This window comes from Chiloscyllium plagiosum, unplaced genomic scaffold (genome assembly GCF_037043375.1).
Source record: "Chiloscyllium plagiosum isolate Xiang-an unplaced genomic scaffold, Cpla_swu_hap1 HiC_scaffold_6, whole genome shotgun sequence".
NCBI classification, from domain to species: domain Eukaryota; kingdom Metazoa; phylum Chordata; class Chondrichthyes; order Orectolobiformes; family Hemiscylliidae; genus Chiloscyllium; species Chiloscyllium plagiosum.
The window spans coordinates 48,889,414-48,906,300 of NW_028270144.1; the positions used below are offsets into that span (position 1 = coordinate 48,889,414).

Below are 16,887 nucleotides of genomic sequence, written 5' to 3' on the forward strand. Positions count from 1 at the left end.
GTCTCCACTGCATACTTCCGATGAGGCCAACTTCGACAAGGGGACCTCTGAAATATCCACCTTCTTCCTCAACCAAGGATTCCCCAGCACCATTGTTGACAGCGCTCTGACCCATCTCCTATACTTCTACCCTCAGACCCTCTCTTCCCTCTCGCAACAGCATTGGGATTCCCCTTGTTCTTACCTCCATCCTACCAGCATCCACATCCAGAGGATCATTATAGAGTCATAGAGATGTACAGCACAGAAACAGACCCTTCGGTTCAACTTGTCCATGTCACTCAGATATTCTAAAGTAAACTGGTCCCATTTGCCAGCACTTAGCCTATATCCCTCTAAACCCTTCCTATTTATATACCCATTCAGATGCCTTTTAAATGTTGTAATTGTACCAGCTTCCATCACTTCCTCTGGCAGCTCATTCCATACACGCACCACCCTCTGTGTGAAAAAGCTGTCCTGCAGGTCCCTTTAAAACTTTTCCCCACTCACTCCAAACCTATGCCCTCTAGTTTTGTACTCTCCCACCCCAGGAAAAATACCTTGTCCATTTACCCTATTCATGCCCATCATGATGTTATAAATCTCCATAAGGCCACCCCTCAGCCTCCAGTGCTCCAGGGAAAACAGACCCAGCCTATTCAGCCTCTCCCTATAGCTCAAACCCTCCAATCCTCGCAACATCCTTGTAAACCTTTTCTGAACTCTTTCAAGTTTCACAACACCTTCCTATCGGAGGGAGACCAGAATTGCATGCAATATTCATCCACCTCCAGTAATTTGCCACCAGCAGACACATATTTCCCTCCCCTCCCCTGTCTGTCTTCCACAGGGACTATTCCCTCTGGGACACCCTGATCCACTCTTCCTTCACCTCCAGCACCACCCCACAACCCCACAGCATCTTCCCTTGCAATTGCTGAAGGTGTAACACCTGCCCACTTACCTCTTCCCTCCCTGGTATTAAAGGGCCCAGATATATCTTCCAGGTGAAGCAATATTTTACCTGCACTTCACACAATCTAGTTTACTGCATTCACTGCTCACAATGTGGTCATCTCTACGTTAGGGAAATGAAGTGTAGACTGGATGACTGCTTCGCAGAACACCTACATTCTACCTCCAAGCTTCCAGTTGCCTGCCACTTTAACACACTATATTGTTCCCTGTTTAACATCTCTACCTCAGGCTTGCTGAAGTATCCAGCGAAGCTCAGTGCAACCTGGAAGAACAACACCTCATTTTCCGCTTGGGGACCCTGCAGTCCTCCAGACTCAATATCGAGGTCAATAATTTTAAGAGCCTGACTTTTCCCATGTCCCAGCCCCCAACCCCACATTATACACTACCAATTGTTAGCCACTAACAGTCTCCATTAACAGCTATCACTCTCCTAGCCAGATTGTTGTCAACTCCTCTATATCACGTTCAATAATTTTAGGGCCTGAACTCTCCTATGCCCTAGCCCCAACACCACACACCAGGCCTAGTAAGCACACAATCTGCAATGACACGCTACCCATTGTTAGCCACTAACCATCTCCATTAACAGCTATCACTCTCCCAGCCAGATTGTTATCCATTCCTTTGTTTGTCCAAAGTTAAAAATCACACAACAGGTTTATTTTGAAGCACTAGCTTTCAAAACACTGCTCCTTCATCAGGTCGTCGTGGAGAATAAGATTGTAAGACACAGAATTTATAGCAAAAGTTTACAGTGTGATGTAGCTGAAATTATATATTGAAAAAGACCTGATGTTTTGTTAAGTCTCTCTTCTTTTAGAATGACCATGTTGGTTTCAGTTCTTTCATATATAAATCCAAATTTTTCTGTCCAACTGCTCTTCTCTCTCTTGAGCTCTATCCCCACCTATTGTTTATTCCGTCTCCCCTCCCCCCACCCATATAAACCAACATTTTCTAACTACCGTAAGTTCTGAGGAAGGGTCACCTCGACCCGAAACATTCATTCTGATTTCACATCATAGATGCTGCCAGATCTGCTAAGCTTTGCCAGCAACTTCTGTTTTAGACATTGAGATAACAGTGTTAACAAATTGTTGCTTCGTCGGCATTCCTGATTCGGATTCCTCCAGCACTGGAATGTGTACCGTAGGTTACCTCAGTTCTGAGCTCTTTCTCGAATCCCTTCCTGAAGTCTCCCCTCCTTTTTACCTCTTTCTTCCTTAAAACACACTGCTTAGTTCTGACCTTTTCAATCAAACTTTGGCTGTCATTTTGAATATCATTTTATGTGGTTTAATAGTACCTTGTCATAGAATCATAAACACAAAAACAAATCTTTCGGTCCAGCTTGTCTGCGCTGACCTCGTCCCATTTGCCAGTTTTATGCCCATATCCCTCTAAACCTTTCCTATTCATATACCCATCCAGATGCCTTTTAAATGTTAGGATAGTAGTCAACTCCACCACTTGTTAGCTTGTTGAATACACGTGCCAACCTCTGCATGCAAATGTTTCCCCTCAGGTCTTTTCTAAATCTTACCCCTCTCACCTTAAATCTACATCCTCTAGTTTTGGACTGCTTCACCCTGGGAAAAACACCTTGGCTGTTCACCCTATCCATGCCACTCTTGATTTTATAAATCTCTAAAAGGTCACACCTCAGCGTCCAAGACTCCAAGGTTAAAAAAAAACACAGCCAATTCAGTGTCTTCTGTGATGATGCTGTCACTTTAAACAGGTCATTTTGTCCTGGAAGTTTTGAAGAAAAGTTGTAAAGGCACAGTTGGCTCTGAAAACTGCTGAAGAAATACCTTAGGAGGCCTCTACTTTTTTAAAAAATAATTGGAACAATGGAAGGGGAGCGGCCATCTCTCATAGACCAGGCTTTCCAGGTTTTTTTACCACAGCAGTCAGAACTTGTTTGAGGTCCCAGAAGAGGTGGAAGCTTCAGCAAATGATTCCTAGCTGCTAACTTTCTCTGTTTCTTCCTCAGTTGGAGAACTGCATGTAAGAAACTGTGTCTGAATTCACCTTTTTGCCAAGGGGCGTATTTATGGGATGTTACTAAAGAGGAACTTCGATTATTCGAATGACTCGGGCGGGGAGTATTTTGTTGGATAATCAAATGTTTGGATAATAAAATGCCAGATAACGCAGTTTATCCAAGCATTGGGACCTTGCGATCTTGCCGGATAATCCGAAATCCGGATAATCAAATACCAGATAATCGAGTTTCCTCTATATATTGGAACAATTAATTAGTAATAGATATTGCATCTACTAATCAGTTAAGTTTCCAAGAATTAAGTTATTCTAAACTCCCCTTTCTTTTGTTTGTATTTTAACTGTAACATTTAACGTTGAGTAGTTTGACCAGTTGCATCGTATCTGGAACACGCACTTCACATCTATCTTTAAAATAAGTAAAAGTTAGGATCTAGACTACCTTCTTAAAATATTTTGAGGGGTCTAGTCTGGTCCACAGAACTCCCTATAACTCCAACCCGCCAGTCCCAGCAATATTCTTGTAAATCTTTCTGCACCCTCTCAAGTTTACCAACATCCTTCCTAAATACCACCAATTTTGGTATCATCTGCAAAAATTAGAAACCATGCTTCCTATATTCATATCCAATTCATTTGTATAGAAAAACACAAGATAGAAACAGGCCCTTTGGTTCTCCAAGTCTGTGTCAATATGTTTTGCACTTCCATATTAAAACTGAGTTCACTTACATGATCAGTATCCTTCTATTCCCTTCTTATTCATGTATTTGTCCAGGTGCTTCTTGAATGCTGCTATTGTGTCTGCTTCCACCACCTCTGACAGCATATTCCAGGCACTCACCAACCTGTGTGTGAAAAACTTGCCTCACACATCTCTTTTAAACATCCCTCCCGCACCTTGAACCTGTGTCCCCTAGTAACTGACCCCACTACTCTGGGAAAATACCTCATATTTTCCACTTTATCCATGCCATTCACAGTCTTATAAATTTCTATCAGCTTGCCCCTCAACCTCCCGTGTTCCAGTGAAAACAAATCCAGTCTATTCAACTTTTCTTTATCGCTAAAACCTCCCATACTAGGCAATGTCCTGGTAAACCATTTCTGTACCATCTGCAAAGCATCCACATCTTTCTGGTAGTGTGGTGACCAGAACTGTATGCAATACTCCAAGTGTGGCCTAACTAAAGTTCTACAAAGCCGCAGTGTAACGTGCTTATCCTTATACTTAATGCCCCTTCCAATGAAGGCAAACATGCCAAAGGCTTTTTTTTTACTACCCTATGTACCTGCGCTGCTACCTTCAGTGATCTGAGGACCTGAACACCCAGATCCTTCAGCATAACAATACTCCTAAGGGTTCTGCCATTCACTGTATAATTTCCACCTGTACTTCACCTTCCAAACTGCATTACCTCACATTTGTCTGGATTAAACTAAATCTGCCATTTTTCTGCCCTTGCCTACAACTGATCTCCTCTGACAATCCTCCTCACTATCCACAACTCCTCCAATCTTTGCATGGTCTGCAAACATATTAATTAGACGAGCCATGTTTTCCTTGAAATCATTTATGTGGACCACGAACAGCAAAGGTCCCAGCACTGATCCTGAGGAACACTATTAGTCATAACCCTCCATTCCAAAAAGTAACCTTCCACCACTGGCCAAATAATTAAAAGCAATGGACCCAGCACTGATGCTATGAAATATATTGTGTTATGACCGCAGCTGCTGTTACTACTGGACGTGGCAAATCCAGAATGAAACCTGGATAGGTAGATCATATTTTGTTATTTCATAATTTCAGAAGACTTTCATTCATTGAAACATAAACACACAAGGCTGACAATTTGGTTTTAACTCTAAAACACAAGTATATTACACAACATAAATAGAAAATAAAATAAATAATAGCAAGCTATCTAAATATAGTTCAGTTTGAAAGGTTTCAAACACATGATAAAGCAGTTTCCCATCTATTCTCTAACACCATCACTTTATAATAACTTAGAAATATCACTGGAACATCCATAATTATTAAAGGATTCTGATCCTGTTCCTGGTTTTATGTAGAGGTCTGACACAATCTATTAAGACCCTGCTAAACCAAACAGCAAAAGCTGGTACAGTTTGAGTCCATTTTCTGCATGTCTGAAAACTAAAAAGCCTAAAACCAAAGGTCATTTTGATAGCAGACTGAAATGGACCTGTGGACAGGTTGAGTTTGGGTTTTTTGGGAAAAAGCTTCACTTTTATGTCTGTTTAGGTTAAGCAAACTTCTGTTTCAAAGGATCAGAATGGAGCCAAAGAGACCTATAGGATAGGAGTATCTGAAAATCACAAATATCCATCAAAAAAACAGTAGGCCTCAAGGTTATACGGTACGGTGTACCTGATCTATATTGGAATTAAAAGTATAGGTTTGATTGATTATTGATGTTTTTTCACTGCCTGACATGCATGGCTCATGTGTCAAACTTGAACAAACCCTTTATGCATTTCTGGCTAATAAAACCATTTTCACACTTTAACCCGTATTTTCCTAATACCTTATGAGCCATTCATAAAATTCCATTAGAATAGAGATGGAACTACTTTCAGATGGACCACTCCTCATTCTTCAGCGATATTTAACTAGGAATCGTCATTTCCTCATTAGCACTTTGTGTTGCAGGTAATAACACACAATTGGTTCAGAATTAATTTCCCTGTAGGTACCTTGGATCTCTTTCAATTCAGGATTAAATTATTGCATTTCTGTTAAAGATGAGCTGGACATATCAGCCTCATTCTCTTTGCCTTCATATTTCTAGTGAAGCTTTCTAAAATTGTACTAAAATCAGAATTTCCAAGTAATTTCTCTATTCCATAGAGGCATCTTCTTGCTGTCAAACGCTATGGGCTTGAGATCTAGTCACAACAGTGTCTGGTAACAATCCAGGATATTCCTCCTCTAATACCTCTGTTTCTTTCATTCCCAAGATTATATCAATTCCTTCTATAGGAATTTGTTTCACTACTCCAATTACAGCTTCTCCATCTATTGAGTCTTTTTTTAACCCAACCCAACATGACCAGGACTAGCCTGTAAGCTCCATGCAAGCCTCCAATTAATATTGTTTTTCTTAATTAACTCCTCTGAAAGAAAAATATTATCATCACCTGCATTAACAATTGATTTGCTCTGGTATATCTCAATATCTTTATTTGTTTACCTCCTTGATTTGAAGCATAAGGAAGTATTTCTCCTTTTGACATAAAATACTCAAAACTTTCTGTGGTCTGACTCACCTTGTCATTATTCAAAGAAGACTTTTCAAGACTGTCCTGAGCCATCTTTCATTCTTAGTATTCTCGAAGGAGGCATACTGTTTGTCTTACCACTACACTTTCAATACCTACTTATATTCACGATGCAAGCTTTTCTGAAAATTCTCTAAATATTCCTACCACTACAATCAGTCTCTCCTTTACCATTGAGCAATTAGCTTTGGCAAGTCCAGCCTACTGCAATGAAGGGATGCATTTTTAAAATCACTTTTTGATATGAACCTTTCTCCTTTATTACTTTGGCATCCACTTGTTTGATTCCAAAAGCTAATACCTCCCCCATCTCCAGATTTTCTCTTCTGTCAATTTTCTTGTGGATTTCCAGGGAACACCTCCCCACCTGTAATTGTCTAGATGGGATATCACAGATACCTGCCAGATTTATTGCCTCTGTAATATTCGATACTTAACACTCATTAAATAATTTTGGATTGCAAGAATGCTATTTCTGAAATTTTCTATGATCATAATATCACATACATTCTCAAACATTTTCTCTAACTTTGTGAGCAAGACAACTGATCCCACTATGTTTCTTTTCTCTTTATAAATTCTACAAATGTCAGATTAAGCTTGATTCTTATAATCCTAAATTTTAATTGATACACTTCAGACTCAATCTCTTAAATAATGAATTTTGGTGTTTTAACAGTTTCATAATCTGCAGATTGTTTTGCTGACAAATTTACATATATAGTCGTTGGTTTACCTGTCAAAACAGCTTTTGACATTAAGATTTAAACATACGAACCTTATGCATCTATTCAGCCACATTCTCAAATGGACAAAATACTATTCAATTCCATCTTCTGTAAACTTAGGCACTTGACACAGATTCTCAGTTAAATCACATTCATCATTGGAATTAGAACCATCCTTCAAGCTACTACCCTAACTATCTTTCTTTATGTTTTCCTTTCACAAATCATGTTGCTTAATACACCTTCGTCTTTGAACTTCAAGTCTTTTATGTTCCATCTCTTTTTCAATTAGTCTCTATTTTCTTTCTCTTCTCATTCATGTTTCTTTTTTTCAATTTCCTTTCTCTCTCGTTTCCTTTGAACTCAAGACTTTTCATTTTCCTTCCTCTAATTCAATTTTTTTTCCATTTCTTACTACACCATAGCTTATTCCAGCTGCTGCATTTCAACTGCACATTTACATTTTTCTAATTTTAAATGTCAGATAATCACTCCAAGCATCTCCTCCTTGCATGATCCTGCTTTTACTTCTACCATCAATTTATCTGCTCTCAGTTTAGCCTTAGTCAAAAATTTCAAATGATACACTGTTATACTTTCTACTTTCAGAAAATGCTCAGCAACAGTCAAAGCTGTTTGAAATGTCATGCAGGGGAAAGTGAAGACTGCAGATACTGGAGATCAGAGCTGAAAATGTGTTGCTGGAAAAGCGCAGCAGGTCAGGCAGCATCCAAGGAGCAGGAAAATCGGCGTTTCGGGCATGATTCCTGAAGAGGGGCTCATGCCGAAAGTCGATTCTCCTGCTCCTTGGATGCTGCCTGACCTGCTCCGCTTTTCCAGCAACACATTTTCAGCTCTAAAATGTCATGCAATAAACTTTACCATAACACAGTGTTCTATGACCAGTATATAGCTTGCAATACTGCCTGGTAAGAAAACTCTCTAGAGTGGTTATGACAATTGACCCCCGTAACACTTACAAACAGCAAATGCTTCCTTGCTAATTAGTTCAAAGCAGCTTACAAGGTATATATAATATAAAACATCCTGTAACCAAGATAAGATTTTCCCCGACACACATCTCATTTTTGTCACCATTGTGGAATCTCCTCAGCATTTCCACATGAATAAGACTGCCCAGGCTTGAACTGACTTTGAGTTATCCAAACATAGAGGGTTTCCAGATAAGGTTTCACCATCCACTTCAGAACTTTTATCCATGGAGAATGCAACAATTGAAATTTTGCTCATCTTTTAGCTCAAAAGACAGAAATGCCCCACGGTGACATTGGACCTAGTTACAGGATTAGCTTATGCAAATTCTGATGGCACAGATCAATAACTCACCGCTACACACACATACGCATGTGGAATATACAGCTCCATCTTACCAATATGGACAGATACGTGGAATGCACAGCTCCATCTCACCACTACAAACAGACACATGTAGTAGAGAGCTTGACCTCAGCACATTACACAACCAAATGGAATGTACAGTTTTGTCTCACAAATATATACAGATACGTGGAATATATAGCTTCATCTCACCACTACAGATAAACATATGGAATATGCAGCTCAAACTCATCACTACACACAGATACATGAAGTATTAACATTTAGCTTCCCTATACACAGAAACACAAGGATCATACAGGTCCATATCACCATTCTACACATAACATGGATTGTACTGTGCAGAAACAGGTTATGTGGCCTAATCACTGATGTTTATTATTCAATCAGACTGGCGGCCTGTGACCAGTGGAGTGCCACAAGCATCAGTGCTGGGTGTACAACTTTTCGTCATTTGTATCAATGAGGCAGAAAACTCGGAAAGGGATCATGCTGTAAAGTTGAGTGAAATAGGGGTTGATGGGAAGGGTGAGAGCAGTAACAAATTAAAAATCCTATGCATGAATGCACGAAGCATTAGACATAAGATGGATGAGCTTGAGGCTCGTTTGGAAATTGGCAGATACGATATTGTGGGGATAACTGAGACGTGGCTTCAAGTGGACAGGGCCTGGGAAATGAATATTCAAGGCTACACGTGCTATCGTAAGGACAGACTGACGGGCAGAGGGGGTGGGGTGGCCTTGTTGGTAAGGGAGGATATTCAGTCCCTTGCGCGGGGGGACCTAGAGTCAGGGGATGTAGAGTCAGTGTGGATAGAGCTGCGAAATACTAAGGGTAAAAAGACCCTCTTGGGAGTCATCTACAGGCCCCCAAACAGTAGTCTGGATGTCGGATGTAAGTTGAATCAGGAGCTGAAATTGGACTGTCGCAAAGATGTTACTACAGTTGTTATGGGGGATTTTAACATGCAGGTAGACTGGGAGAATCAGGATGGTATTGGGCCTCAAGAAAGAGACTTTGTGGAGTGCCTCAGAGATGGATTCTTAGAGCAGCTGGTGCTGGAGCCGACCAGGGAGAAGGCAATTCTGGATCTAATATTGTGTAACGAACCAGAATTGGTCAGAGACCTCAAAGTGAAGGAGCCATTGGGAAGTAGTGACCATAATACATTAAGCTTCAATCTGCAATTTGAGAGGGAGAGGGTACAGTCGGAAGTGACAGTACTTCTGTTGAATAAAGGGAACTATGGTGCTATGAGGGAGGAGCTGGCCAAAGTTCAATGGTGCAATACCTTAGCAGGGATGACTGCAGGAACAATGGCGGATATTTCTGTGTATAATGCAGAAGTTGCAGGATCAGTTCATTCCTAAAAGGAAGAAAGATCCCAGGAGGAGGGCAGCCGTGGCTGATGAGGGAAGTTAAGAAACATATAAAGTTAAAAGAGAAAAAGTATAACATAGCAAAGATAAATGGGAAAACTGAGGACTGGGAAGCTTTTAAAGAGCAACAGAGGATTACTAAGAAGGAAATACGCAGAGGAAAAATGAGGTACAAAGGTAAACTGGCCAATAATATAAAGGAGGATAGTAAAAGCTTTTTTAAGTATGTGCAAGGCAAAAAAATGGTTAGGACTAAAATTGGGCCCTTGAAGACAGAAACAGGGGAATATATTATGGGGAACAAAGAAATGGCAGAAGAATTAAATGGGTACTTCAGATCTGTGTTCACTGGGGAAGACACAAGCAATCTCCCTGAGGTAACAGTGGCTGAAGGACCTGAACTTAAGGGAATTTATATTTGCCAGGATTTGGTGTTGGAGAAACTGTTAGGTCTGAAGGTTGATAAGTCCGCGGGGCCTGATGGTCTACATCCCAGGGTACTGAAGGAGGTGGCTCGGGAAAACGTGGATGCGTTGGTGATTATTTTCCAGAGTTTGATAGATTCGGGGTCGGTTCCTGAGGATTGGAGGGTGGCTAATGTTATACCACTTTTTAAGAAAGGTGGGAGAGAGAAAGCAGGAAATTATAGACCAGTTAGTCTGACCTCAGTGGTGGGAAAGATGCTGGAGTCTATTATAAAGGATGAAATTACGGCACATCTGGATAGTAGTAACAGAATAGGACAGAGTCAGCATGGATTTATGAAGGGGAAGTTGAAACTTTATTGCTGGAACAGCACAGCAGGTCAGGCAGCATCCAGGGAACAGGAGATTCGACGTTTCGGGCACAGGCCCTTCTTCAGGAATCACAATAGCCTGTGCCCGAAACGTCGAATCTCCTGTTCCCTGGATGCTGCCTGACCTGCTGTGCTGTTCCAGCAATAAAGTTTCAACTTTGATCTCCAGCATCTGCAGACCTCACTTTCTCCTTTATGAAGGGGAAATCATGCTTGACTAATCTTCTGGAATTTTTTGAAGATGTAACTCTGAAGATGGACGAGGGAGATCCAGTAGATGTAGTGTACCTGGACTTTCAGAAAGCTTTTGATAAAGTCCCACACAAGAGATTAGAGAGTAAAATTAGGGCACGTGGTATTGGGGGCAAAGTACTAGATTGGACTGAAAATTGGTTGGCTGATAGGAAACAAAGAGTAGTGATAAACGGCTCCATTTCAGAATGGCAGGCAGTGGGATACCGCAGGGATCCGTGCTGGGACCACAGCTTTTTACAATATATGTTAATGATATAGAAGATGGTATCAGCAATAACATTAGCAAATTTGCTGATGATACTAAGCTGAGTGGCAGGGTGAAATGTGATGAGGACGTTAGGAGATTACAGGGTGACCTGGACAAGTTAGGTGAGTGGGCAGATGCATGGCAGATGCAGTTAATGTGGATAAATGTATGGTTATCCACTTTGGTGGCAAGAACAGGAAGGCAGATTACTACCTAAATGGAATCAATTTAGGTAAAGGGGCAGTACAGAGAGATCTGGGTGTTCTTGTACACCAGTCAATGAAGGTAAGCATGCAGGTACAGCAGGTAGTGAAGAAGACTAATAGCATGCTGGCCTTCATAACAAGAGGAATTTAGTATAGAAGCAAAGAGGTGCTTCTGCAGCTGTACAGGGCCCTGGTGAGACCACACCTGGAGTTCTGTGTGCAGTTCTGGTCTCCAAATTTGAGGAAAGACATTCTGCTATTGAGGGAGTGCAGCCTAGGTTCACGAGGTCAATTCGTGGAATGGCGGGATTACCTCACACTGAAAGACTGAAGTGACTGGGCTTGTATACCCTTGAGTTTAGAAGACTGAGGGGGGATTTGATTGAGACATATAAGATTATGAAAGGATTGGATACTCTGGCAGCAGGAAACATGTTTCCGCTGATGGGTGAGTGCCGAACCAGAGGACACAGCTTAAAAATACAGGGTAGACCATTTAGGACAGAGATGAGGAGAAACTTCTTCACCCAGAGAGTGGTGGCTGTGTGGAATGCTCTGCCCCAGAGGGCAGTGGAAGCCCAGTCTCTGGATTTGTTTAAGAAAGAGTTGGATAGAACTCTCAAAGATAGTGGAATCAAGGGTTATGGAGAGAAGGCAGGAAGAGGATACTGATTAGGAGTGATCAGCCATGATCATATTGAATGGCGGTGCAGGCTCGAAGGGTTGAATGGCCTACTCCTGCACCTATTGTCTATTGTCTATTTGGATGAGAGCATAAGAGGTATAGTTAGTAAGTTCGCAGATGACACCAAAATTGGAGGTGTAGTGGACAGCGAAGAAGATTACCTCAGATTACAATGGGATCTTGATCAGATGGGCCATTGGGCTGAGGAGTGGCAGATGAAGGTTAATTTAGATAAATGAGTGGTGCTGCATTTTGGGAAAGCAAATCTTAGCAGGATGTATACACTTAATGGTAAGGTCCTAGGGAATGTTACTGAACAAAGAGACCTTGGAGTGCAGGTTCATAGCTCCTTGAAAGTAGAGTTGCGGGGAGATAGGGTAGTGAAGAAGGCGTTTGGTATGCTTTCCTTTATTAGTCAGACTACTGAGTACAAGAGTTGGGAGTTATGTTGCGGCTGTACAGGACATTGGTTCGGCCAGTTTTGGAATATTGCATGCAATTCTGGTCTCCTTCCTATTGGAAGGATGTTATGAAACTTGAAAGGGTTCAGAAAAGACTTACAAGGATGTTGCCAAGGTTGGAGATTTGAGCTGTAGGGAGAGGCTGTATAGGCTGGGGCTGTTTTCCATCAGAGGCTGAGGGGTCCCCATATAGAGGTTTATAAAATTATAAGGGGCATGGATAGGATAAATAGTCTTTTCCCTGGGATGGGGGAGTCCAGAATGAGAGGGCATAGGTTTAGGGTGAGAGGGGAAAGCTTAAAAGAGACCTAAGGGGCAACATTTTCACACAAGGGTGGTGTGTGTATGGAATGAGCTGCCAGAGGAAGTGCTGAAGGCTAGTACAATTGCAACATTAAAAGGCATCTGGATGGGTATACGAATAGGAAGGGTTGGGCGGATATGGGCCGAGTGCTGACAGGTGGGACTAAATTAGGTTGGGATCTGATTGGCATGGACAAGTTGAACTGAAGGGTCTGTTTCCGTGCTGTACATCTCTATGACTCTATGATTCTAACTGAGTCTCTCCCTCTCCATCTGCCTCATTTCAGCATTCCATTCCAGTTTTGCAATCTTTTCTTTTCTCCCATGATTCCATCTAATTTTCATTTAAAATTTCTAATCTATTTGCATCCAGCAGTTCCTGCTCCCACAAGTTCCACACTGTGACCACTCTGAGCAAAGAATTACTGCTCACTTCCTCACAATTGGATAGGACTTCTTTTAGATGCTCCACATGTGGGATATTCCCACCACATCAATCCTGCCCAATTCACCGTTATAATTCCTCTATATCAAGATGTCTCATTTCTGAAGAACAATCTCCAACCAGCTCCATCTTTCTGAATAGCTGCCACCTTTCAGTCATGGAGCCCCCTAGTAATCCTCCTTATACTTTCACCACTGTTTAGGTATTCTTCCTAGAATAGAGAGGACTTGTAAAGGCAGGGTGTTGACCTTTGGATAATACGAGCTTAGAGTGGAGGTTAGTCAGTGATCATAATCCTACACAATATGGGATTCAGGGTGAGCATGCCAATTGAATGCAAAATTGGCTTGACACTAGGAGACAGAGGGCAGTGGTGGAGGTTTGTTTTTCAGACTGGATGCCTGTCACCAGCAATTTTCCAGAGATCTGTACTGGGTCCACTCTTGTTTGTCATTAATGTAAACGATTTGGATAAGAATGTAGGAGACATGGTTAGTAAGTTTGTGGATGACACCAGAATTGAGGTATAGTGGACAGTGAAGAAGGTTATCTAAGATGACAAAGAAATCTTGGTCATTGGGTCAGTGGGCTGAGTGGCAGGTGGAGTTTAATTTGGATAAATATATGGCATTGTATTTTGGTAAAACAAACAAGGGCAGGACTTATACAATTAATGGTAGGGCCCAAGGTAGTGTTTCAGAACAGAGGAACTTAAGGGCCCAGTCACATAATCTTTTAAAATTTGTGTCAGAGGTAGACTGGGTGGTTAAGAAAGCATTTAGCACACTTGCCTTCATTGCTCAGACCTTTGAGTACAGGAGTTTGGATGTCATGTTGAGGTTGTATAGGATATTGGTGAGGCCTCTTCTGGAGAACTATGTGCTATAGGAAGGATATTATTAAATTGGATAGGGTTCAGAAAGAAGATGTTGCCCAGAATAGAAGATTTGAGTTATTAGATTAGATTACATTACATTACTGTGTGGAAACAGGCCCTTCAGCCCAACAAGTCCATACCGACCCGCCGAAGCGCAACCCACCCATACCCCTACATTTACCCCTTACCTAACATTTAGCATTGCCAATTCACCAGACCTGCACATCTTTGTGACTGTGGGAGGAAACCCACACAGACACGGGGAGAACGTGCAAACTCCACACAGTCAGTCGCCTGAGGCGGGAATTGAACCCTCGTCTCCGGCGCTGTAAGGAGTACCAAGTTAAAAATCACACAACACCAGGTCATGGTCCAACAGGTTTTGCCCTTTATCATGTGGTTGTGGAGTATAAGGTCATAAGATACAAAACTGATAGCAAAAGTTTACAGTGCAATACAACTGGAATGATATATTGAAAAAGACCTGGATTGTTTGTTAAGTCTCTCATCTGAATAGATTGGGTCTGTTTTCCCTGGAGCTTCAGAGGCTGAGGGGTGACCATATTAAGGTTTATAAAATCATGAGGAACATGGATAGGGTAAATAGACAAGACCTTTTCCCTTGGGTGGGGGTCCGAACTAGAATCCATAGGTTTAGGGTGATAGGGGAAAGATTTAAAAGGAACCTGAGGCGCAGGTTTTTCATGCAGAGGGGGATGCATGTATGCAATGATCTGACATCGGAAGTGGTGGAGGCTGGTACAATTACATTTAAAAGACATCTGGATGGGTTTATGAAGGAAGGATTTAAAGGGTTGTGGGCCAAGAGCTGGCAAATGGGACTAGATTAATTTAGGATATCTGCAGATTCAAGATGGCAGCGACCCAGCAAGTCTGAGTCTGTAGTGCTCTGCCTAAGACTCGGGCAAAGTGGGGCATCCGCCTTCAGTCATTTTACATCAAACTCGGACAGTGTGGTGTTGTTATTAAAATGACTAAGGGCAAAAATTCCTATAGTTCGCAACAGGCAAGGACCCCTCCCCCACCACCTCCCACAGCAGCAGAGACGTCTGCGACCACCTCAGGGGACTTACCTGCGGAGGCGAGCCTGCTCTCCAGGATTAACAAGCTTCAGGAGAAGATCGAAGCCTTTATCAAGGAATCCAGGTCCAGGTAGGAGTCGTTCTTAGTCATGCTGCAGAAGCATGACCATGAAATCGAAAAGCTTGACCAGCAGGTCAGAGGGGCGGAGCAAAGGGCTGCGGCCTTGGAGACGGCTGCCAAGTCGTCCGTGGGCCGGGCCGGGTCCGGGCTCTCAGGCAGCGAATCCGGACCTTGGAGGAACACATCGACGACTTTGATAATCGGGGCCATCGAAAAAATATTCGGTTGCTGGGCCTTCCCAAATGGGAAGAGGAAGGCCTGCTTGTAGACTTTCTTGAGCAATGGCTCCCACAAATATTAAAGTTGGAGTCGTGGCCAGGCCAGGTGTGGGTGGAGTGAACCACCGGGTTGTTATACGCAGGCCTCGGTCAAGTACGCATTCAGGGAGAAAGTGAGGACTGCAGATACTGGAGATCAGAGCTGAAAATGTGTTGCTGGAAAAGCACAGCAGGTCAGGCAGCATCGAAGGAGCAGGAGAATCGACGTTTCAGGCATGAGCCCTTCTTCAGGAATCGGAAGTTCCTGAAGAAGGGCTCATGCCCGAAACGTCGATTCTCCTGCTCCTTGGATGCTGCCTGACCTGCTGCGCTTTTCCAGCAACACATTTTCAGCTCAGGTACGCATTCACTCTGGTTTCATAGAACACTTGCATTTGTCTATCCCACTCTATAAAGCCTAGTCCAAGGGAGGAGCACTAGCTAGGAGAGGTTATGGTGGGGTTATTGATAGGTAGTTACGTGCCCTGGGACCAAGAGGGAAAGTCTCCTTTTAAGTGTGTTTTGCATTTTTTTTTACTTAGGAATAGTTTTTAATTGTGTTGGTATAAATTTCTGAAATAATTTTTGCTTTTGTGAATTTTCTATGGTCTTTATTCAAGGTGTTTTGGGTGGGGTTCTTCCTCCTGGGGGGTCTCGGGCCTGTCTGGATGATCATGGCTAGCCATTTGCTTAGGTGGTGCACCTGGAATGTCAAGGGGAGTAATTCACCAATCAAAAAGAAGACAATATTATCAACTCTCAAAAAAGAAAGGGTTGACATAGCTCTTTTACAGGAGCCACATTTACTTGACAAACAGCACTTAAAGTTACAACAGGGTGGATTCAATCAGGCTTTTTTCTCATCTTTCAGTTCCAAAAGTAGGGGAGTAGTCATTCTCATTCGGAATAATCTTCCTTTCCAAATCTTAAGCCAAATAAAAGATGAGTCTAGGCAGTATATACTGATCAAAGCCCTAATAAATGGAGAGGAGTATGGAATTTTGAATCTTTATTGCTCCCCTTCAAATTTGTAACGGAAGCGTTCTCCAAGTTGATGGCTTTTGGGGCCCGCCATACAATTATGTGAGGAGATTTTAACTGTATTATGGACTCAGAGACAGATAGGATATCTAAGAGTACTGTGGGTATATCTCTTTGATCTAGACAATTGGCAGATCTGAATAAGGAGCTAGGGCTAGATGTGTGGAGGTGCCTTCATCCCAGGGTAGAGACTTTACTTTCTACTCTAACCCACACAAATGCCATAGTAGAATTGATACGTTCTTTGCTCCCTCAACCCTTTTGAATTCCATATTGTCCTGCAAAATAGGTAATATAGCTATTTCTGATCATGCTGCAGCATATATGGAAGTCAAGACTAGGGAGGATGGGACAGGCCCCCGGCATTGGCATATGGACTCCTTCTTAATGAAGGATAGTAAA

The 16,887-nt window shown here is 42.2% G+C and overlaps 1 protein-coding gene across 8 annotated transcripts in view; it reads right to left on the reverse strand.

Annotated features, from left to right (window-relative positions):
- Positions 1-16,887, reverse strand: part of bcl9 (BCL9 transcription coactivator) — a 253,860-nt gene that overhangs the window by 119,957 nt on the left and 117,016 nt on the right. The gene's annotated exons all lie outside the window — the stretch shown is intronic.